Source organism: Ranitomeya variabilis, chromosome 6 (genome assembly GCF_051348905.1).
Source record: "Ranitomeya variabilis isolate aRanVar5 chromosome 6, aRanVar5.hap1, whole genome shotgun sequence".
NCBI classification, from domain to species: Eukaryota; Metazoa; Chordata; class Amphibia; order Anura; family Dendrobatidae; genus Ranitomeya; species Ranitomeya variabilis.
In genome coordinates, this window is record NC_135237.1 from 354,055,356 (window position 1) to 354,080,776 (window position 25,421).

The 25,421-nt window shown below is 42.3% G+C and overlaps 1 protein-coding gene across 5 annotated transcripts in view; it reads right to left on the reverse strand.

Annotated features, from left to right (window-relative positions):
- KIF13A (kinesin family member 13A) overlaps positions 1–25,421 on the reverse strand; it is a 242,705-nt gene that overhangs the window by 208,236 nt on the left and 9,048 nt on the right. The window lies entirely within an intron of this gene.

Consider the following 25,421-nt stretch of genomic DNA (forward strand, 5'->3'; position numbering starts at 1 on the left):
GCAACATGACCCTCGGATTGTCAGAATCCGAAGTAATGCCGACTACTGGGTTGCCACACTCTTAGATCCCCGGTACAAAAGCAAATTTGGCGAAATAATTCCTGCCATGGAAAGGGATTCACACATGCAGGAGTATCAGCAGAGACTGTTATAGAATCTAACATCTGCTTTTCCACAAAACACCAGTGGTGCACGTAGTCAATCTCTGAGTTCTAACTTGCCAACCGTGGGACTATCGAGTCATCACTCTAACCGTAACAGTAACATCGTATCGGGTGGTAACAGCAATTTTTTCCAATCGTTTCAAGATTTTTTTAGACCATCCTTTGCAAGGCCACAGGAGACAAGAAGTCTGACGCACAGCCAACGCCTAGAGAGGATGGTACAAGAGTATCTCCAAGTTAACATCGTTGCCATGACTGTGGAACTGGACCCTTGCTCATTTTGGGCTTCCAATTTTGAAAAAATGGCCTGAGCTCGCCACTCACGCCTTGGAGATCTTGTCGTGCCCCGCAGCCAGCGTTTTCTCTTAATGTGTGTTCAGCGCTGCTGGTTGTGTGTTGACAGATAAGCGCACGCGGCTGTCCAGTGACAATGTAGACAGACTAACGTTCATCAAGATGAACAAATCCTGCATCCGTAAGGACTTTTCTACCCCTGTGTCATCTTGGGGAGACTAAAAGCTTGATGATTTTTGAAAATCACCTCACCAACCGTTTTAAAAAACTCTGGCGAAATTGATGCCACTTAAATGGTGTCTGTGGCTGAATTTTTTGAAAAAATGGAGACTCTTATTTAGTCCCCTTGCTGAGTTTTACATGACGTTATCATCGTCAATTCCAGGTGGGTGGGGTCGTCTGCAGAGTTGTTTACTCAACTATGGCCTGGGATTCAGAGGTCTGCTCCAAAGCTTCAGTGTCTGCTAGTCAGCAGAGTAGCCCAGCCACCCACCGCCTGTTTACCTAAGTACTATTTTTAACGGCATCTGGCCCAGGAAATCCTTTTGGGCCTAGTAGAATTTGGTGCTACTCAGCAGCGTATCCCACCCATGAAGCAAGCTAGACCGCCTGTTTACCTAACTACTATTTTGTAACGGCATCTAGCCCGGGAAATCCTTTTGGGCCTAGTAGAATTTGGTGCTACTCAGCAGCGTACCACACCCATGAAGCAAGCTACACCGCCTGTTTACCTAACTACTATTTTGTAACGGCATCTGGCCCAGGAAATCCTTTTGGGCCTAGTAGCAATTTCTGCTACTCAGCAGAGTACCCCACCCATGAAGCAAGCTACACCGCCTTCTTTCTTTCTCAATCTAACCCCTCGGCTCTGGGGTGTCCACTCTCCCTCCAGCTCTCTCCTTCTCACAGGTGGACTACCGCGTGTTTTCACACTGTGGTGAATCTTTTGGGCCCAGGCATAAAAAGTCGTCGATGTAATGGATAATATGTGCCGCCTTACAAAAGTCCATGATGACACATTCGAGGAAGCAACTAAACGCCTCAAATAGTGAGCAGGATATGGAGCACCCCATGGGCAAACAGCGATCTATGTAGTATGCTCCTTCACAGAAGCAGCCCAATGGGAGGACACTATTCGAAGGCACAGGTAGTAACCGGAATGCCCCCTCAATGTCTGTTTTGGCCACTAGGGTGCCCCTTACCAACTTCTTGACCCGCCTGATTGCCTTGTCAAAGGAGGTACAGTACATAATACAGTACTTTGTTCCGCATCGATGTTGTCGTTTACTGACCTGCCCTGTTATGATCCTAGTGGCTTAGGATCACAAATCTAACCAGCTAAGTAGAAGATAATAGGACGAGCTCTGGGGATGTGGTAACTGGACTGACCGCAAACCTGATCCTAACGGCAAACACTAAAGGCAGCCGTGGAACGTTTCCTGAAATCCTAGACGTCTCTTCACGGCCTGAGAAACTGACTACCCCTAAAGAGAAAGTAAAGACCTCACTTGCCTCAGAGAAATAACCCCAGAGATATAGAAGCCCCCCACAAATAATAACGGTGAGTTAAGAGGAAAAGACAAACGCAGAGATGAAACAGGTTGAGCAAATGAGGCCCGCTAACGCTAGATAGCAGAAAATAGCAAGGGATCTGTGCGGTCAGTAAAAAACCCTATGCAAAAATATCCACGCAGAGAATGCGAGAACCCCCACACCAACTAACGATGTGGGGGGAGCAACTCAGCACCCCAGAGCACCAGCAAGCAAGGAAATCACATATCACATATTAGCAAGCTGGACAAAACTCATCATATACTAGGAGACATCTTGAACACAGATGAGCAAAAATAAGCAAACAAAACTTAGCTTCTCTTGAGAGACTGATAACGGATGTAGACAGGAGCAATCAGAATAGCACTGAATACAACGACAACAGGCAAGGAATGAAGGACCAGGTGGATTAAATAGGAAACCTGACTAGCAGATGACGAGACAGCTGATCCCAGCCAGAAACCTGCAAACTAACAAAAAGAGCCACCAGGAGGAGCCCAAAGAGAGAACTCACACAGTACCACAGGAGGGAGCCCGGAAACAGAGTTCACAACACTGCCCCTTGGAAATGACAAATGGTGGATTAGTCTGAATGTATTGGGTTCATTTTTTGGCACAACTCCCAACGGGGGTACCACTACGTCTTCTAAGGAAAGTGTTCTGAATGGACCCGCCGCCATTCTACCTAAAGATATTTTTTTTTTTTTTTTTTTCAAGACATCTGGATGTTGGTAGAGTGAGTTTAGATTTTTACTCCAGCCTTTCTTGATTTTAGAAGGGCATGACATGCCTATATCAGTGTCTCCTCCTCCTTTTACTCCTCCACCTCTTTTCTTTTCCCATACTATATGTAGTTGTGACTTTTCCATGTGTTTGTTGTGTCTTCTGAGCAGTTTGTCAGCTTTTGGACACCTTTTAAGGTGTTTTCTATGCGTTTTCCATGTGTTTTCCATGTGTTTGCATGTGTTTGTGTTTGCCTTCCATTGGTTTCAATGGGGTTCGACGGTGTTCGTCGAACGTTCGACGAACAGTTCGTCAAACATGTCCCTGTTCGACGAACCGAACCGAACCCGGACACTAGGGAGGTGGCTCATCTCTAGTCCTAAATATCAAAATACGTGTTTTTTCAATAGATTGTATAGATCGTTATTGCTATTACAATTTTTTATCCCTCTTAAAGACATACAAATACGTTCCTCTGTTTACCTTTAAATTAAGACCATTAACCCCTTAATGACTGTCAATACATCTTTTAACTCACCTGAGATATAAGAGAATAGCATCCCCATACAGGTGACAATCCAGCAGCTGTCGGCTGTACACTATAGCTGGCAACTTGCTTAAACAGCCACGATCAACATTAGCACCATCCATATCTGTTTAACCCCTTAGATGCTGCTGTCAATAATGACTATATCATATAAATGTTTTAAAGAGTGTGGCTTCTCCCTCTGTATCCCCATTGGCACCCTGAGATGACGATTGTGTGGTCCTGATGTTTGCCATGGCAATTCATGAGCAAAGAGCGGCCTAAGGCTGTGTGCACACGATGCGGATTTAGGCTGTGTGCACACGATGTGGATTTTGTGCGGATCCGCAGCTTTTTTTTCCGCAAAGTGATTTACAGTACAATGTAAATCAATAGGAAAAAAAAACCCGCTGTGCTAATGGTGCGGAAAATTCCGCATGAAAAACGCTGCGGATCAAAAGAAGTAGCATGTCACTTCTTTTGTGCGGATCTGCAGCGTTTCTGCACCCTTCCATTATAGAAATCCGCAGGGGTAAAAAACGCATGAAATCCGCACAAAATGCGCATCAAATCCGTAACAAAAAGTATCAAATCTGCACCTGCGTTTTCTGCCAGGAGATGCGACTTTTGAGCAGAAAATTCTGCACCCCAATCCACAACGTGTGCACTTAGCCTTAGAGTCTCCGTGCTATAGTGGCCTGTTCAAAAGTCAGTGACATTTAGGTGGTAAAAATAAACTTTTTCATTCCTGTCATGTCACTTTGCATTAATTCCTGAAAATCACCTGAAGGGTTAATAAACTACGTGATGGCAAATTTTAATATGTCGAGGGGTGCTGTTTTTAAAGTAGTATCACTTTTGGGGGTTTTCCAATATATAGGACCCCTAAAGTCACTTCAATCCTGGATAGGTCCCTTAAAAGAATAATTTTGTAAATTACCATGAAAAAAATTAAAAATTAGTGCTACATTTTTAAACCTCCTAAAATGCTAATAAAATAAAATTACATTTTACAAATGGTGCTGATCTAAAGCAGACATGTGGGAAATTATATTTATTAAAGTTTTGCTGTGGTATGGCTATCTGAATTAAAGGGATAATCATTCAAAGTTTGAAAATTGTTATTATTTTTACATTTTTGTCAAGTTTCTGATATTTTTTTTATACATAAACAAAATATCGACCTAAATTTACCATTATCATAAAGTATAAGGTGTCATGAAAAAACAGTCTCAAAATCACTGGAATTTGTTGAAGCGTTCCAGAGTTATTACCACATAAAGGGATACTGGTCAGATTTTTAAAATTTGGCTTTCACTAAGGGGTTAATCTAGAAGTTGAGTGTAGCTGCTTTAACATAATCCTAAATAGGACAAAAAAGCAGAAAACAGGACACATCTACGATAGACGGAACACTACTGCAATCAGAGGGGTCACAACAAGGAAATGAAGGATTTCCTACAATATCCCACCATCAAACACACTGATATCACTAAGACTATGGTTTGAGCTTATAACATGTGCTGGAGCCTCCAACATGGAAGCCCTTTAATGACCCAAAGATAATGTTAGCCCCCCCGCGTAAACCTGAAAGAAATATAGCGGGGGTCTCATGGCCTCATGGACCCTGTCATGTAATATGACTTTCTGTCAGAAGAAAGGTCAAATAAAGGTCAGGTTAGTCATCTCTGAAAGTGTGACACTGGTTTTATCCAGTTTTTTCTGGTATGTTTGGCAGCTATTGTAACGGTTTTCTATTGGCTGTTAGCAGCTTTGCCGCTCTTTTTTTGAATATATAAACACCTGTTTTGTGGTATCTGGTCATTCTGTCAGCGGAAGAAGATAAAGAAGACACATACCCCAGGATGGAGAATCTCCTGCAACAGCTCCTGACTAGAGCCGACGGCGAGGATGGAGCGGACTGGCTGAGGCAGTGCCTGGCTATGAAACCTATCTTAGCGCCTGCCGATGCTGTCCCTCATCCTCCAGAAGATACCCTTCGGTCGCCGTGTCAAGCCTCTCCGGTCCTGCCGACACCCACCGCTTCAGGGAGGCGCAGGAGGCAAAGGACCCCATACTCTCCGAAGTCGCTGTCGCCGCCTGCTTCCAGCCGCAGTGTCCAAGAAGGAAGAAGGAAGTCACGGCGCCGCCCTCCTCAGAAGTCTCGCAGCCCAGCGCGAGACTTCCACCACCAGCGTCATGACAGAGCGCCGACCGCCTCATCTGAAGTGGCCGGGATGTCTTCAACACACCGCAGCCGTAAAAAGCGCTGTGGTGTCATTGGATTCTACAACAGCGGTGGCTTCTGCAGCTGCGGTCCAGACCACCGGTTGAGAAGGACCCCCTGTCGTCATACTCAGAAGAGGATGAAGAAACGCCGCTTACAGCAGCTTCCCATATGAGCTTGCCCAACATGGAGGGCTCGAGCTCCAGCTGCTGTATGGAGCAGAGAAACGACCAGCATTCATCGAGGGGTGAGACTTTCAATGTTCCTTTGTCTGTTCCACACTCACATTTAAAAGACATCATAAAGAAAAGTGTTAGCTGAAACTTTAAGAGAAGCTATTCCCCCCCCCCCTTGCTGTCACATCAGCTGTCACATCAGCTGTCACATCAGCTGTCACATCAGCTGTACACAGTGCTGCAATTTCTGACATTTCATCAGCTAACACCGCCCCTGTTAACTCTTTTAAAGAAGCTCTGACATGCGAACTGTCTCCCTTAGGATTCCATTTAAGCCCTTCTGTTAAAGAGCTTATTTGGAATAATCATTTAGTCGATATTTTTTCTTTACTGCCTAGAGAGGACCAGCTTTCAAAATCCGAAAAGAATGATGAGAAAGCTGATTCAGATGAATTTAACCGCACCAACTTTAAATCTTTCAACAACTGGGTGCAAGCTTTTTCTATTTTTGCTGCAGTTTTGGGTGAAAAATCTCCCCATCTCTGCAACAAGTTATTTCAGCCCCCTTCTAGTTCAAGTAAACGCAGTGTTTGTTTCGCTTTCAACGATTCCTTTTGTAAGTGGAACAACAACTGTAGATTCCGCCATGAATGCTCGTTCTGTGGTAACTCACACCCTATGTCTAAATGTTTTAAGTAACAAGCAGGTCAACAGTCCTCAGGTAAGGAGCCTAATTCAAAAAGCACAGACGCCAGTGATTCTGGCAAACATGTCAGTATGCCTAAGCAAATATCCCGACCAGGGGACCAGTGAGCTGCTTTTTAATGGTTTTTCAGAATGATTTTTTATCCCACAATTTAAAGGGGCGGGCTGTTCTGTTGTTCCTAATTTACCCTCTTTAAAGGCTCACCCTGAGGCAGCTAGGGATAAAATTATTAATGAAATTCAGCTAGGCAGAGTTTCAGGCCCTTTTTTAACCCTGCAGTTTGTTAATTTCCATATATCACCATTGGGTATTGTACCAAAAAAAAAAAAAAAAAAAAAGATGAGGGCTCTTTCCGGCTAATTCACCACTTATGTCCGCTGGGTTCATCCATGAACGATGAAGTGGACAAGGCTTTATGCTCCGTGTCCTATTCATCTTTTGATTCTGCATTAGAAATCCTCAAGAAATTTGGTTTTAATGCTTTAATGTCCAAGTCAGATATTAAGTCTGCTTTTAGACTCCTTCCTGTTCACCCGTGCGGTTTTAATTCTTTAGGTTTTTATTTTGATGACTGTTTTTTTTATCCAAATGTGTGAGCACTTCGGTGTTCCTATTGCTCACAGAAAAACAGTTGGTCCATCTAGATCTATCGAATTTCTGGGAATCACTCTTGATTATTAAAAAATGGAATCTGACTTCCTGATGAGAAAATTTTTAAACTGCGCATTGCGTTATCAAATTTTTTAGCCAAGAACAAGGTCACTCTTAAGGAAATTCATTCATTGTTAGGTCTATTGCATTTTGCGGTTTGCGTCATTCCTATAGGTCAGGCTTTTTGCAGAAGTTTATAGGATGCCACTTAAGGTGTATCTTCACCTCATTCGCATGTTAGTATCCGTTCTGACCTAAAGGAAGACGCTAGAATTTGGCTCTCCTTTTTGTCAGAGCATAACGGCAGATCTTTGTGGCAGTCATTTTTTGTCTCTGGCGATTCTTTTCCCTTTCTTTTCACAGCGGATAGCCAGCGTGGCTTCAGTATTTTATTTGACTCCCATTGGATGTCCATCCTGTGGCCAATAAGTTGGGTGTCTAAGAAAGTAACTTCAAACGTAATGGTGTTGGAACTTTTTTCTATTTTTGCAGGAATATTAATTTGGAGATCACTAATGCAGAATTCCAGGATTTTACGCCTTTCCACTAACCAGGCAGTAGTTGTTTTTATTTATTTATTTATTTTTTTCTATCAACACGTTATCTTCTAAAAATACTTTTGCTGCCAGAATTTTGAGACAATTGGTTTTACAATGCCTGAAAGCAAAGTTGGGAAAGAGCAAATTTCTTTTCATAACTGACTCTTTACAAAATCGTCAGTGGTCGAATTTTTTCCTGCAGGTTCCCAACGTGGATTCGGAAGGACCCTCTTACCCCTTTCAATTTGGGACATGATTGCACTCTGATACAGTATTTTATTAAAAAAAAAAAAAAAAAAAATCGTTATCTAACAGATCATGGGCTGACTATTCGGCTGCATGGCTGAATTGGAACAATTTTTGCAACCTACATTATTTTGACCCAACAGTTTCTAATCCGGTAGCAGCACTAAAGTTTGCTGAATCTATAATACAAAACGGTTTGTCTTACTATGCAATAGCGAAATGCCTAGCAGGAGTTTCATTTTTCCTTAAACTTTCTGGCAGTATTACTTTAACTAATCTTTTTCCAGTAAAGCAGTTTTTAAAAGGCTTTAGGAAAACCAATTTTATACCTGACTCGAGACGACCTATTTCCCTGTCTTTATTGAAAGAATTGTGCTCCTGTCTCATCCACGTTTGTGTAAATTTTAAGGAAGCCTTATTATTTAGCTATTTTTTTCTCCTTTTTTGGAGCACTTCGCGTTGGTGAGGTGGTTTCTGTTAAGAAATCGGAGCCTTCGGGACTTATGATTTCGGATGTCCAGATTCATGAGTAGTTTTTTTTTTTTTTGTTTTTTTTTTAATTTTATTTATAAGAAAATTAAAGACAGATTAATTAGGCAGGGGATCTAGGTTGAAAATTAACGCGATCCATGTCTCTATCATTTGCCCTGTTGATAACACGGCAAATTGGATTAAGGTCAGACCTATGGGACAGGGCCCATTATTCATTCATAGAGATTTTTCTCCTGTTACGGTCTTTGAATTTAATTTTGTCCTAAAGAAATGTTTACGCTTTTTGGGTAAAAAACACCTTAAAATCACATCTCATTCGTTTAGAATCGGAGCAGCTACGAAGGCCTCTAGGGCCGGGCTTTCCGATTCAGGGATAAAGGAATTGGGAAGATGGAACTCCAAAAGGTTCAAATTATATGTACGACATGATCTGTATGACTATTAATTATTGGTTTTCTTTCAGGTCCGCTAGTCATTTGGATAGTCAGACATTCTTTTATCTTCTGGGCCAGGAAGAGGGCCAGCCAACGATCTTATGCTGAAAATTTATCCTTTAATCCTTCTGATATTCAGGTTTGGTGGCATGGAGTTCGCGGCTTGAAATGGCATTGCCTGGTTGCTGAAGTGAAGAAATGGCTAATTAAATTTCCTTCCCCTGATTTAATTATATTTCATGTAGCTGGGAATGATCTCGGAAAAATCAGGACTCTTGACTTATTATCGGCCATTCGATCCGATATTATTTATCTTAAGCAAATTCTGCCTGATTCAAACTTCGTTTTTTCAAGATTATTCCCAGACTTTTGTGGCACGACAATCAATTTTCTTTTTTAGATAAAATCTGGAGAAGGGTCAATAAATCCATGGAAAAAAATTTTCTTTTAATTTCAGGGTTTTCATTCCGGCATTTGGATTTGAAGGGTTTTTTACCGGGCCTTTATAGGCCTGATTTGGTTCATTTATCTGATATTGGCCTTGATATTTTTAATTTGGACCTACAAACTATCATTGAAAAATGGCTGTGTGGTTTGGGGGGGCCATGTCTCGCTGAGTCATGGCCTTGTGGGAAAATCACCCATGTCTGGGTGGATTGGTTTATTGGAAAAGTTTGGTACTTTGGTTTTATAATTTATGGAGTTTATTTATTGGTGATTAATTAATTTATGTAACCCTAAATAAACTACACGGCCATTTTTATCCACAATTAAAGCGTTTTGTGTTTTTATTGTATGAATGGGTTCTATGAGGCCATGTTAGCCCCCCCGCGTAAACCTGAAAGAAATATAGCGGGGGTCTCATGGCCTCATGGACCCTGTCATGTAATATGACTTTCTGTCAGAAGAAAGGTCAAATAAAGGTCAGGTTAGTCATCTCTGAAAGTGTGACACTGGTTTTATCCAGTTTTTTCTGGTATGTTTGGCAGCTATTGTAACGGTTTTCTATTGGCTGTTAGCAGCTTTGCCGCTCTTTTTTTGAATATATAAACACCTGTTTTGTGGTATCTGGTCATTCTGTCAGCGGAAGAAGATAAAGAAGACCCCACCCTCCCTCCCCTGAATTCTTGTAATTTTACTGTCGTGTAGTTTAATTGTGGGAAAATCACCCATGTCTGGGTGGATTGGTTTATTGGAAAAGTTTGGTACTTTGGTTTTATAATTTATGGAGTTTATTTATTGGTGATTAATTAATTTATGTAACCCTAAATAAACTACACGGCCATTTTTATCCACAATTAAAGCGTTTTGTGTTTTTATTGTATGAATGGGTTCTATGAGGCCATGTGCAGGAGCAGAAAAGGCCTATACAGAAGAGCTGATCAGTTGCCATCTTGGTCTATAGTGTGGTGCCAGCTGGTAAATGCCCAGCAGGTCAGAGAGGGCAACTACCACCTTATGTAATGGAGACAGCCTGCAAAGAGCTAGAGGTAGATGGACGAGGTCAGTATATACTGGTCTAGGACATGTCTTCATGTAAGAAAAGTATCACGTACGGCCCAGTTACCGGCCAGCATACAGAAGCATGGCACCGCACCAGTAGGACTGACACTGCCCATGAACACAACTGTAGGTACGTTTTCATACTAATTAATAATGCAATCATTGATTCACAGCAGCAGGCACAATATAGGTCAGAAAATAAGAGGATGAGGATACCTGATGTGAAATGTACACCCAGAGGGGAAGACTGGCGTAGAGACAAATCAATATGCATTACTTCAACCATTAGTCTACAGTTGGTGGTATTCATGGCTAAAAGCTTTCATATAATTGACTGCTCTAATATTAGATTTGTAAATTACTTCTCACTAGGAAAAATGCCCAACATACTTGGTAAATCCAAAGTCTATCTGGGAATAGTCATTTATTCATACACAGTCACTGGTATTAATCATTAACCAAACTGTATGGACCCATTGTACTCTCTATACATTCCCCAGCCAGTGGATATTACATTACAGGATTTACAGACACAAGGACTTCTTCGATGGCCGATATTCAACATCACACAGACCAAATTAGCAGTGCCATGTCAGCCAGTGACGGCAGAGACGGCACAGCAGCACTTCATCTGCATGGCGGGTGGCGTCACCATGGCCCAGCTGTGCAGGTCGAGCTGCAGGACCAAGATCTGCCTATAGCATCTGACGTTGGCACCCAAGAGAACCACTCCAGTAATTTTTTAGTTTGATTATCAACCCGGGTGGTAAAATTCCCAGTTACCTCATGTGAATTACCAGGGTTTGACTTAGTATGCTTGATCTGGTCTAACCTCCTTTGTCATATGCTACCGATTTCTGCCCAAGGCCACATGCACACGTTCAGTATTTGGTGAGTATTTTTTCCTCATTATTTGTACGCTAAAACCAGGAGAGGGGGATAAATGCAGAAGTGGTGACGTGTTTCTATTATACTTCTCCTCTGATTGTTTCACTCCTGGTTTTGGCTTACAAATACTGAGGTAAAAAACTCACCAAATACTCTACGTGTGCATGTGGCCTTACCAAACTGGAACCTTATATCGGACTCTGCACACTACCTGCCAACCTGACCATTTATTGTGGACTATTCAGGACACTGAGACGTTCAATAAAACGCATACTCTCGTGGGGGTTATGAACGAGAGGAAACCTTAGGCCACGTCCTCACTGAGTTGTACAAGTTGTTCAAAAGCACTAGTTTTCCAAGCAAAAACTGCTCCAGGAATCACTCCTTTATTTTCCAGGGACATTTTGGATGAGGCTTTCTTTTAAGTATTAACTGAAACGGTCTTGGAAGAACTTTTTCCTTCCTAAAGCATTCTTTGCAGTCTGTTGATTGGATAGTGCCTGATTTGGAGAGGATCCACTCAAAGAAGTGACATGCACTTTCTTTTTTCCCACAACCTTTTCATGAAAAAACAAAAAAGCTAAAAAAAAAAAAAAAAAAGCTCATAAGAGAAGCAAACTGGATTTCTCATTTTTGAAGTGGTTTGAAAAATATTTTGGAGATGATCCACTCAAAAGAAAAGAAATTTCTGAAAAAAACTCAACCTGAGCATAGCCTTAGAATCACCAGCTCAGACTAGAATTGAGAGTCCTCAGTGGTTGATACCTTTTAATGGCTAACTGAAAAGATGGTAACAAATTGCAAGCATCTTTTCAGTTAGCCATTAAAAGGTATCAACCACTGAGGACTCTCAATTCTAAACATTTTTCTATCTACTGGCTAACACGGTACCAAGATATATTTCTTTCCTGTATCAGCTCAGACTAGTCAGTGGAAACTCATTACCAGTCTCGGGGAACTGTCTCTCCACTTGTCATGCTCTTCATCACTGGGTTCAGGTCTAGCACTAGAGTACTGACTGTCATCTAGAGGGACACCAGCATTTGGGTATGCTCTTGGATAGGTACCTGACCTAGGTTATGTTCCATCTCAGAAGCAATGAAACAAGCTATACATTGATGCAGTTTCTATTTGTTACATGTAGGAGCATTTTATTGCAGATCCCCTAAGCTTTACTATACTTGGTTGTGTAACCAAAGAAAAACCAGAAAACACACTGAGTTATAGGGAATCCTTCACAAGGTTTTTTCTACCCAAACTGAAAGCAACATGAAGTAGGGGCAGAGACCCTAAGGGTGTGTTTCCACGGTCAGGAAACGCTGCTTGTTTGACGCTGCGCAGAGCTGCAGCGTCAAACAAGCAGCGTCCAGATGTTCCAGCATAGTGGAGGGGATTTTATGAAATCCCGTCTCCACTATGCGTGGAAACCCGCACGCGGCGGCCCTGCGACTACGGACATGCTGCGCGTCTTTTCAGATCGCGGCATGTCCGTACACCTTGCGGGGACGCAGCGTCCCCGCAAGGCATATCACAGGGCGCTATGGGAGAGAGCGATCATCCCGGATGTGAAGAGTTAACACATCCGGCATGATCGCGTCCCAGAAAGGGGGCGGGGCTTAGCGCCGAGCGGCGATACCGCCGGCCATCCTGAACGTGGAGACATAGCCTTATTGTAAGCGAAGAATCACTTACTGGGCTGCTTGCTGTAGTTTTGATAAAATCACTGTTTTCTCTGCTCCAGATCCACCATTCTCTGCATGCTGAGATCCATATAACCACACCACTGTGACAACTTTCTGTGTACACTCTGCATAGGCAGAAAGCTGCCAGTAGTGGGGGCCAGGTTATATAGAGCTTATGAATATGGAGGACTACATGGCAGCAGGTTTACTAGTCCTCTAGTGATAATCTCCTGCTGATAAATCAGTGATTTTAGCAAAACTGCACCCATTAGCCCAGTAAATGACATTGCTGTAATCATTATTTATAAAAAAATATCAGAAATTTCACAAAAAATTCTAAAATTTAGCAATTTTCAAGCTTTGAATAAGTATCTGTCATCGTTCTGTTGTCGGGTGTTCCAGGACTAAGGGTTCCTTTCTTGTCCCCAACGCTAAGGGCACCCTAGTTTACCCTGTTCCTCCGATTACTTCTGATGGTGAAGACGCCAGGGCCACGTACCTTGCCTTAGCTTCTGAATCCGCTCTCAGTCTGTACCCGTCTCCCACCCAAGGAAGAGGGGAGTAGTAATGTACCATAATACACCAACCAGACTAACAAGGTAAATACAAACAGAAAGAAAGGAAAATACCAATCATACAAATATACTTACACAAACAGAGGAATGCACCGGGAGTGGAGTATGGGGTAAAACTAAAGCAGGAGAAGGAGGGGAAATTAGCATGCACCCAAAACCTAGTAACAGTTACATATAAACCCACCAAACGCCTTCTCAAATAATAACCAACAACCTCCAGCCATGAAGCAAAAGCTATCTCTGACAATGACTGCTAGCCACGGCCCAGATTATATAGAGCCTTAACACAGGGCAGCTACCAGGAGCTCTCAACTGAGCAGATTAACCCCTGCTTTGCTAAAAGAAACCTGCACCGTTTAATATGAAGCGCTTGTAAACAGTGCAGGAGTAGGAGAAATCAAACGCTGCGGTCTTCTGGCTCCTCTTTGTCACGGTAAACCCGTGACTGTATCCCTTTAAACCAGAAAGGCATACCACACAAAATAATTAATAAATAACATTTCCCTCGTGTCTGCTTTACATAAACACCATCTGTAAAATGTTCTTTTATTTTGTTAGGATGTTAGAAGCTTTGAAAATGTAGCAGCAATTTTTCATTTTTTCAAGGAAATTTACAAAACTTATATATTTTTTTTTAGGGACATATTTAGTTTTGAAGTGACTTTGGGGGTCCTATATATTGTCAAACCCCCAAAAAGTTATACCATTTTAAAACCTGCACCTCTCAGATTCAAAACTGGTGCCGGGTAGTATATTAACCCTTCAGGTGCTTTTTTAGGAATTAATGCAAAGTGGTATGACGGGAAAAAAAAACAATTATTGTTATCATCTAAATGCTGCTAACGTCTGAACAGGCCAGTATATCTGACAAACTACAAGGCCATTATTTGTCCGTGAATTGCCATGGCAGACATCAGTAACACACAATCATGATCTCAGGGTGCCGAAAGGGGTTAAAAAGGGAACCCCCACATCTTGTTAACCACTATTGACCGCAGCATCTAAGGAGTTAAACGGCCATGGTCAGTGCCTATCCTGATAGTGTGTGATGCAGCAGGGTGTCAGCTATAGCATACAGCTGCTGCATTCTCACCAGTCCAGGGATGCTATACTCTTATATTTCAGGTCAGCTTTAAATAAAGAGATTATTATTATTATGTTATATGGTGGTCACTAAGGAGGGGTTAGCCACTACTTTTTCTATTGAAACCAATCAGATACTGACCCCCGACAATCAGCTGTTGCCAGCAGTCGGACATTCTCAGATGCTGCAGGAACGCGGGACAGATTTGAGAACTGTACGCTTTCCTAAGGCATGTGATCTGTAAGTAACGGCACACAGTAGGAGGAAGGAACAGGTATCTCAGCATTGTATCCTTCCTAGTACACGAGACGCACAGGATGGGGTGGAATATAGATTTACCAGATGTGTTCGCCTATGGTGACTGCTCCAAAGTAAGCTTATAATGGTGGCTGTTCTACATCGCACATTAGGAAAAATGCCATCCAATTAAGAAGGAATCTTTTAACTCATTGTACAAATTAGACATGCTAAATGGAGGCAGCCACATAAAATTGGTTTTTCTGCATATTTTAAATTCCCTTATTATGTATGCAGGAAGGTTCCTGGTCAGCACATGACAACCAAGGCTCCAGCATACAAAGTCGTGGGGAACGAGCCTATCGCTTTCCAGATCACTAGTGACTAGGTTATATTAACTTAAAGGGGCATTCCCATCTCCAAGATATTATCCAAATATGTAGTAGGTGTTAGAATAGCAAACACCTCTGATTAGAAATTTAGAATAGTTCTTCTGATAACCTATGTCACTTACCCCATGTGCAGGGCATTGCAGGACCTTAGCCATCCGTGGTTAGAACACTCAAAGTGACAGTAAGTTACGGTAACTGCTAATGGTCAGAACTATTAATATTTAAGCTACTGTAATGCCTGGCACGAGGTAAGCGACATATGTTATCAGGAGAAATATACTACATTTCTAATTGGAGGCATTTGCTAATAATATTATTACTATTACTAAACCGACTACATATTGGGATAGGATCTTAGAGATGTCAACACCGGTTAAGTATTAGACAGTGAAAGTGGAGGGCCAGAGGCTGGATCCCCAGTAATCACAGTTTGATGTCAGTCCCTAAGCATAGGGCATCGGTGTGTAAGTCCCACAGAACTCCTTTATAGTTTTACTTACTGAAATAAAGAAATTCAAGACGGAAACCTATTTTTCCCTGACAGTCTGGTTTTTCAGATGGGCACACAAACATTGTCTACTATGTTTCTGTACCGGTCTAACAATTTGTAGCCCATCGCAAAAGTAAAAAAACACGACACACAGGCCGAGTCAATCTGAACAACATTGTGTCATTGCAGTCTATGGCTCAAGGGTCTTATCTGGATCCTGTTTTGAGGAATTCAAACCGATCCTCCATCACACATTCCATAAGCATAGTGTGAACAGGGCCTTACTTCATTCTCCAGATATGGAGATCAGTATGGGTGCCTAGAGAACACCGATTCTGTTAACAACGTAGCAGACAAAGAAGCCCATGACCAGAGAGGCCCTTCTGGCATTTGCCAGAATTGCCAGATGGCCAGTCCGGCCCTGGAATCAAAACACCCTGGTTGGATAGTTGTCCTGCTGAAACTGTATATGGGCACTTTTGTTACCGTCTCTTTAATTAAAAACAGTCCAAGGTGAGGGTCCATGTATAACAAAACATGGATACGGCATACGCTGATCAATTCCAAAGCAAGAAGGATCCATACATGCCTTTATAGTGATTATCATTGTTATAATAGATTTTTACAACACCCTCCTAAATGCACAACATCAAGGCTCACCACTTAGCTGCGCCTAAAATGATGGTCAGATTCCGGAACGCTCCAAGTCACACGACAATTCACAAGTAGACGCTCATTAGTTGGAACACTTGTCAACAGTTGCTGCTTTAAGATTGTTGTGTATCGATGTGAAGGGAAGCTGTCGGGTGATTCATGCTGCCCGAACTACAAGCAGGAGAAACTGGAGACTGGCTCCAACATGGCAGGAAATAAGTCTTCGTTTTATGTAAGGAGGTATTCTGGGGAGAATATTAGGCTTCTAAGGGAGCCTTTAGGGCTCTGCACATGGAACCATAGATGGAAACAACTGGTAGAAATATGACATTTTGACCAGATTGTAATGGGACGTCAGATAGTGAAAAATATAACAGACCCCCTACATACTGCACTTTCCATACACTATCAGACTGGTTCCACACCTAACTCCTATCCTCTGGGACCTCGTATCTTCAAGATTTCTGGAATATTTCACAAGTTAAGGTGAAGTTACACCTTTGATAGATATAAAGAGACAAGAGGAAAGCCCAAATTTTAGCCACGGAAAAAAGAAATACAATTTGCTACTTTTCTAATGTTTAAAAATATTATTGAATCTCTGTCCCCAAAAATGTTTCTTTACAGTAACACGAGTCCCCAAAAATTACTTTAAGCAAATTAAGACACATGGTGCAAAATACTGTATGAAAACAGAAGAGCGGACCTTGGAGTGAGCAGGAATGGCAGACTGACGCTTTGTAACAGCTGCTAAGCAGACACATATGTTATTAGTGGGAGGCCGATCTCCGCTGCCCTCTGATCCAATGACAATAAAATACAGAGCCTGAGAAATCTATTGTGTCCCTGACAGGACTAGGACATATTATTGCATATATATATACTCTATGTATTGTATGCCAATTGTCCGGATGTCAAGCGGCAGGACTGATTAAATCTGCTACATGTACAGAAATATTCACCTTGCCTTACTTAAAGAGGACTTGTCACCAGGTCAAAAGTGGCGAGTGTCAGCCCTGCTCACTGACTATTCCAACTTTATAGTTGTTTTTTTTTAGGGTATGTGCACACGTTGCGGATTCTGCTGCGGATTTTTCCGCAGCGGATTTGGAAAATCCGCAGTGCAAAACCACTGCGGTTTTCGCTGCGGATTTCATCGCGGTTTCTTCTGCGGATTCCTCTGCGGGTTTTCAACTGCACTTTCCTATTGGTGCTTGTTGAAAACCGCTGCGGAATCCGCAGAAAGAATTGACATGCTGCGGAAAATAATCCGCTGCGTTTCCGCGCGGATTTTTCCGCAGCATGTGCACAGCGGGTTTTTTTTCCCATAGGTTTACATGGTACTGTAAACTTTGGGAAAACTGCTGCGGATCCGCAGCGTCAAATCCGCAGCGTGTGCACATACCCTAAATTCTCCATACTGCTCCAGAGATGTGGGCCTCTTTGTTTAGGGCTAATTTTTATAGGGTGCTACGCTCAGGATTCTCTGGGGGTGTTCGACTGCTCATATTGTATTTGTAACCTTGTCAGCAATGCCCTCTTGGTAATGACCATATAAATTATCACGTAATAAAAGATCCATATCTCTGGGACCATGTGGCAGCTTGATAAAGAAAAAAGGAATACATAAGAGCATAAGCTGGCCACATTGGACATGGTGTTACCTCTTTTAAAGGGGATCAACATGTTGTTTTGCTATATAATCAGAGCAGCATATCGTAAGGGCAGAGACCCTGATTCCAATGATGTGTCACCTACTGGGTTGCTTGTTGCAGTTTCAATAAACTCAGTGTTTTATCAGCAAAAGATTATCACCAAAGGACTCGTTGACTAGCATCATGTAGTGCTCCTGCTCCGTGTAACGCTGACCTACCACTGATTGGCAACATTATGTGTACACTGTGCATAGGCAGAAAGCTGCAAATCAGTGCTGTGAGTGGCATTTTACGGAGCTCAGCATTCAGAGAACTGTAAGATCTGCAGCAGAGAAAACAGCGATTTTATCAAAATGACTGACAAACCAGTAAGTGACAAATTGCTGGAACCAGGGGCTCTGTCCCTATATTGCACTGCTTTCAGATTACAAAGCAAAAACTTGGTGATGGATTTCCTTTGCATGGTTTCAGGCCTTGTTCAAAATGTTTTTGTGGTTTAAATGCAGTAAAAATACACAGGCAACCAAGGTCCACTAGAGGAGAAAAACTCAGTGCCTTAATTTGAGAAAAAAAGCAGGCAAAAAAAAAAAAAATCTAATAACTAAAAAATGAGCATAAACTTGAGGCAGTAAATTGAACACAGCGGTGCAGGTTATCTGCTAGATTTTGTGCATCTTGCATGAATTGAGACAACTTAAATTGTGCATATAAATTGGTAAATGAAAAAATAAAATTGGCGCAAATTACCACTTAACATGTACTTTCAAACACAAAAGAAAAAAAATTGTGAATGTAGCACACAGACATTTTTTGGAGGCAAAAAGAAACCTGTTCACCAAAAAAACAACAAAAATAAAGTAAAATCCCTCTTTCCATCACACACAATAAGATCTCAGGATTCCGTGACTGGTGTGCAAACAATACTTTCCCTATGGGAGTAAAGGGAAAAGCAAAAAAAACCAAAACACTCCCAATAGTTTTACATTACAACATCCAATACATAAAAGCAGTTCCAGTTTTACTATTTTGTGTAGCTTTCAAAGGTAAACATTAGTTTCATATTTTTAGTTAATAATAGTACCCAAGAAAATAAGAAACATTGATAAATAATTGTCAGAGAAACCAGCTTCTTTCTCCTCCTGGACTGATCTTTCATTGTGAATATTCACAAGTGACAGGTAAAATGTGTCTTCAGTGAACACAGAATATCCCATGACTAAGATAGGAGATGACAGCTGGTGCTCATTAAGTTCTATGGAGAACTGTCATTCAAGGAGAGCTTGCTGCAATGTGTCTGTGTCTGCCTCTAGCTCCTCCAATCTCCATAGAATTTTATGAGCAGCATCTCTCTCATTAATGGGACTGTCTATCTTCACCGAGGACAGATTTTATCCATAAATTGAAAGATCAGCTCAGGAGGAGGAAAGCTCATCAGAGAAAACTGATTCTATCAAAGGTTCTTAATTTCATGTGCACTATTGGTTTATTGAATAAAAAAAAAAAAAAATACTCTTTAGATCTGACCAATCAGACGAACGTTCATAGACAGTCAAATATTTCTTGAGTTTCCAACGCACATGTGTTTTCAACAGTGGGAGAGGAGAAAACTGCTGTGGAAACACTCATGGCAGCTGAAAATAAGTTGAAATTCCAACTGCCCGATACTTCACTCCCCAACACTTGTTGCTTTCGTCTGGTGCCTAATTTTAACCAATGTGCAAGGGACTTTAACCCCTTCATGACCCAGCCTATTTTGGCCTTAATGACCTTGCCGTTTTTTGCAATTCTGACCAGTGTCCCTTTATGAGGTAATAACTCAGGAACGCTTCAACGGATCCTAGCGGTTCTGAGACTGTTTTTTTGTGACATATTGGGCTTCATGTTAGTGGTAAATTTAGGTCGATAATTTTTGCGTTTATTTCTGAAAAAAATGGAAATTTGGCGAAAATGTTTAAAATTTCACAATTTTCAAATTTTGAATTTTTATTCTGTTAAACGAGAGAGTTATGTGACACAAAATAGTTAATAAATAACATTTCCCACATGTCTACTTTACATCAGCACAATTTTGGAAACAAAATTTTTTTTTGCTAGGAAGTTATAAGGGTTAAAATTTGACCAGCGATTTCTCATTTTTACAACGAAATTTACAAAACCATTTTTTTTAGGGACCACCTCACATTTGAAGTCAGTTTGAGGGGTCTAAATGGCTGAAAATACCCAAAAGTGACACCATTCTAAAAACTGCACCCCTCAAGGTGCTGAAAACCACATTCAAGAAGTTTATTAACCCTTCAGGTGTTTCACAGCAGCAGAAGCAACATGGAAGGAAAAAATGAACATTTAACTTTTTAGTCACAAAAATGATCTTTTAGCAACAATTTTTTTTATTTTCCCAAGGGTAAAAGGAGAAACTGGACCCCAAAAGTTATTGAACAATTTGTCCTGAGTACGCCGATACCCTATATGTGGGGGGGAACCACTGTTTGGGCGCACGATAGGGCTCGGAAGGGAAGGAGCGCCATATGAATTTTTCAATGAAAAATTGGCTCCAATCTTTAACGGACACCATGTCGCGTTTGGAGAGCCCCTGTGTGCCTAAACATTGGAGCTCCCCCACAAGTGACCCCATTTTGGAAACTAGACCCCCCAAGGAACTTATCTAGATGCATAGTGAGCACTTTGAACCCCCAGGTGCTTCCCAAATTGATCCGTAAAAATGAAAAAGTACTTTTTTTTCACCAAAAATTTATTTTAGCCTCAATTTTTTCATTTTCACATGGGCAACAGGATAAAATGGATCCTAAAATGTGTTGGGCAATTTCTCCTGAGTACACTGATACCTCACATGTGGGGGTAAACCACTGTTTGGGCACACGGCAGGGATCGGAAGGGAAGGAGCGCCATTCGACTTTATGAATGAAAAATTAGCTCCAATCGTTAGCGGACACCATGTCGCGTTTGGATAGCCCCTGTGTGCCTAAACATTGGAGCTCCCCCACAAGTGACCCCATTTTTTAAACTAGACCTCCCATGGAACTAATCTAGATGTGTGGTGAGCACTTCGAACCCCCAAGTGCTTCACAGAAGTTTATAACACAGAGCCGTGCAAATAAAAAATAATTTTTCTTTCCTCAAAAATTATTTTTTAGCAAGCAATTTTTTATTTTCACAAGAGTAACAGGAGAAATTGGACCCCAAAAGTTATTGTCCAGTTTGTCCTGAGTACGCTGATACCCCATATGTGGGGGGGAACCACTGTTTGGGCACACGTCGGGGCTCAGAAGGGAAGTAGTGATGTTTTGGAATGCAGACTTTGATGGAATGGTCTGCGGGCGTCACGTTGCGTTTGCAGAGCCCCTGATGTGCCTAAACAGTAGAAACCCCCCACAAGTACCCGATTTTGGAAACTAGACCCCCCCCAAGGAACTTATCTAGATGTGTGGTGAGCACTTTGAACCCCAAAGTGCTTCACAGAAATTTATAACGCAGAGCCGTGAAAATAAAAAATCTTTTTTTTTTCTACAAAAATAAGTTTTTAGCACCCCATTTTTTTATTTTCCCCAGGGTAACAGGAGAAATTAGACCCCCAAAGTTGTTGTGCAATTTTTCCTGAGTACGGCGATAACCCATATGTTTGGGCAAACCACTGTTTGGGCGCACGTTGGGGCTCGGAAGGGAGGGAGCACCATTTGACTTTTTGAATACAAGATTGGCTGAAAATCAATGGTGGCGCCATGTCGTACTTGGAGACCCCTGATGTGCCTAAACAGTGGAAAACCCTCAATTTTAACTCCAACACTAACCCCGACACACCCCTAACCCTAATCCCAACCCTAATCCTAACCCTAATCCCAACCTTAACCCTAATCCCAACCCTAACCACAACCCTAACCCCAACACACCCCTAACCATAACCCTAACTGCAAGCCTCATCTTAACCCCATTTCCAACCCTAGCCCTAACTCCAACCCTAACCCTAAGTCTATGTGCCCACGTTGCGGATTCGTGTGAGATTTATCCGCACCATTTTTGAAAAATCCACAGGTAAAATGCACTGCGTTTTACCTGCGGATTTACCGTGGATTTCCAGTGTTTTTTGTGCGGATTTCACCTGCGGATTCCTATTGAGGAACAGGTGTAAAACGCTGCGGAATCTGTACAAAGAATTGACATGCTGCAGAAAATACAATGCAGCGTTTCTGCGCTGTATTTTCCGCACCATGGGCACAGCGGATTTGGTTTTCCATAGGTTTACATGGTACTGTAAACCTGATGGAAAACTGTTACGAATCCGCAGCGGCCAATCCGCTGCGGATCCGCAGCCAAATCCGCACCGTGTGCACATAGCCTAATTCTAACCCTAACCCTAGCCCTAACCCTAGTTCTAACCCTAACCCTAGTGGAAAAATAAAAGTAAATATTTTTTCTTTATTTTATTATTGTCCCTACCTATGGGGGTGATAAAGGGGGGGGTTTATTATTTTTTTTATTTTGATCGCTGTGATAGAACCTATCACAGCGATCAAAATGTACATGGAACGAATCTGCCAGCCGGCAGACTCGGCGGGCGCACTGCGAATGCGCCCGCCATTTTGGAAGATGGCGGCGCCCAGGGAGCAGACGGACGGACACCGGGAGGGACACCGAAGGTCGGTAAGTATGAGGGGGGGAAATCGGACAGCGGGGGGGAGATCGGACTGCGGGGGGAGCGGACAGGAGGACGGGGGAGCGGAGGACAGCAGATGACAGGACAGAGGATGGTGAGGAGGACAGAGTGGGGAGGAGATCGGTGGCGGGGGGCAGATCACGATCTCCAGCCATGGCTGATGCTATTGCAGCATCGGCCATGGCTGGATTGTAATATTTCACCATTTTCATTGGTGAAATATTACTATCGCTCTGATTGAAAGTGAAACGTCACTTTCAACAGCCAATCAGAGCAATCGTAGCCATGGGGGGGGCGAAGCCTCCCCCCTGGGCTCAAGTACCACTCCCCCTTGTCCCTGCAGGTCGGGTGAAATTACAGTTAACCCTTTCACCCGGCCTGCAGGAGCGCGATCCGACCATGACGCATATGCTGCGTCACAGGTCGGATTGGCACAGGTTTTCATGACGCATACGCTGCGTCAAAGGTCGGGAAGGGGTTAAAGGGAATTTGTTGGATGGTTTTTCCTTCCTCATCTGGGAGCAGCATGATTTAGGCAAAGAGACCCTGAATCCAATGATGTATGATTTAGACTACTGACTGCAGCCGTTTTCACAGAATCATAGTTTTAGATTTAGCAATACGTCAGAGCTGAGGAAGCTAACCCCGCCCACACTATGCTCTCCATGTACAAAGTGCATAGACAGTGACCTGCGCATCACAGGAGGGGGAGGAGTCTGTCCAGCAAAGATAAGATCTTGGTGCTAAAACAATCATTACAAGCAAACAACACCACAGAGATTGATGAGAGGCATCCCTGAAATCTGCGTTTTATCCCCTACAGTATGCTGTCTTCAGATTACATTGAAAAAACCTGCTGACAGATTCCCTTTAATTCTGTTTTTCATACACTTTGCATCAAATATAATAATGATGCAGTTTTATAGTCTTTTAAAGGGACTATTAATTTAGTGTTTCTTTAATCATTAGTTACAAAAGGAACTACTCCGACAGTGATTATGTATATGTATAATATATATCTCACAGAAAAGTTAGAACTCGAGTGTATGTGTGTGGCACAAACCATGGATGGGCCTACCCCCTCTATTGATCCTGTAATATAACCACTGGCCAGTCCGGCCACATCTGGTAGCTGGTTCACCTCCAGCCGTAACCATTGCCAGTTCATGTGGTTTGATGTCTGCACACCGAAAAGTCAGCATTTTCCTACATGCAAAACAACCATAGCTAAGGGGTCTGTGCATATATGTGTGTATATGTATTATACATGAACAGCTATTACAGCATGGAGCACTTCAGCGATTATGATAATGGAGGAGAACAGTCATGGAGACGTGATCTCTACACATCTGAACCCCTGGGAAAATGACCAAAATGTAGCTGTAGAGCATCTTCACAACACTAGTCTTTCCAATGAAAGAGTGCAGGGAGCCATAAATGGCACACATACTTATTAATAGTGTCGAGAAAGCAGGTGCCACAAATTTCATTTCTCCTACCCAGTTTATATTGCTTCAGATTGTAAGGGGCAAATTTGGCAAGTAAAACACATCATTCACCCAAATATGGGATATGTGATAAATGTTTAAAGCGCCACTCCAGCAATTGTTTATCTATCAGCGGTTGAGTGGTGCTACGAATCTAAGTTCTCTGACTCTAATATTAAACTTATAAGCCGCCGTCTTCAGCTCTACCCAGTGCCGCTGGGGTCTCGCACCGCCATCCTACGACTGACCAGAGGTAACGGTCACAAGCTCTCAATGCAAGTCTATGAGAGCCACCTTCTGCATCTCAGACTTAAGGCTCCTTTTCACTTGCGAGATAAACGTCCGTGTCTCGCATGTGAAAACCAAGCTCTGGCGCCGGCACTTGGGAGCGGAGCGTGCAGCTCCATGTGTTGCTATGCAGCCGCACGCTCCGCTCTGGAGTGCCGGCGCCAGAGGAGAGTTTTAACCTGCGAGACTCGGCCGTATGTCTCGCAAGTGAAAAGGAGCCCTTACATGGATTAATGACTTCCAGATTACTCCAACAAACACTGGAGAGATCTGGCAGATCACAACCTGCTGTTAACCGACTGGAGCAGCGCTGATAAAAGATGAAGATGGCGACTGGTAAATATGGTAAAAGGGGCAGGGACCTTGCATTAGTAGCACCACTCTAATTCTGAAATAAAAACTGGAATGGCGCTTTAATTGAATTAAAATGCATGTGACGAAATTAAATAAAAAGTACATCAAATACATGTCCAATCCTTTGCTAGCCGGCGATCAGATCATATATGTTTATAGGTGATTCAATAGTAATAGTCTTTACTCAGTTGAAAGACCACAGTGAACAGCCGCTGTAAGCAGTTAAAAGGGGAAATGTTGTATATCCCACAATAATAATCTGACAATTGTGAGACTAATTCAGGCCATGAGTGTAGTGTGCTCACAGTTTTGGATGCAACACATTCATAATTTTCCCAAAATGTTTACAGTAGTCAGTCAGCATCTGTGACCTCCAGGTGACAAAGGATGAGGCACGGCATATGGCACGTATACCCATAGTGGTCGCCAGTAATCTATACGCCTAATGCACATGCATTATTGTGTCTTACGAGGGCACACTTAAGAAAGGCTCGGGTGCCGGGCCTATGTTAATAAAATATGGCTGGCGTTTTAAAACAAAGGATAAAATAAACTAGCAAATGCCTGAAGCCAACCATATGGTGTGTCGGTGTCAGAGTACAACAGCCTTTTCCTTCTATGTGCCTAAACACGAGGCATTTGTAACCTACTTAGAAAAGGCCTTAAATAAGAACAATGGAGAAAAAGCAGCATTTTCAAGAATTCCCCAATAATCTGACTATTTCCTTACAAAT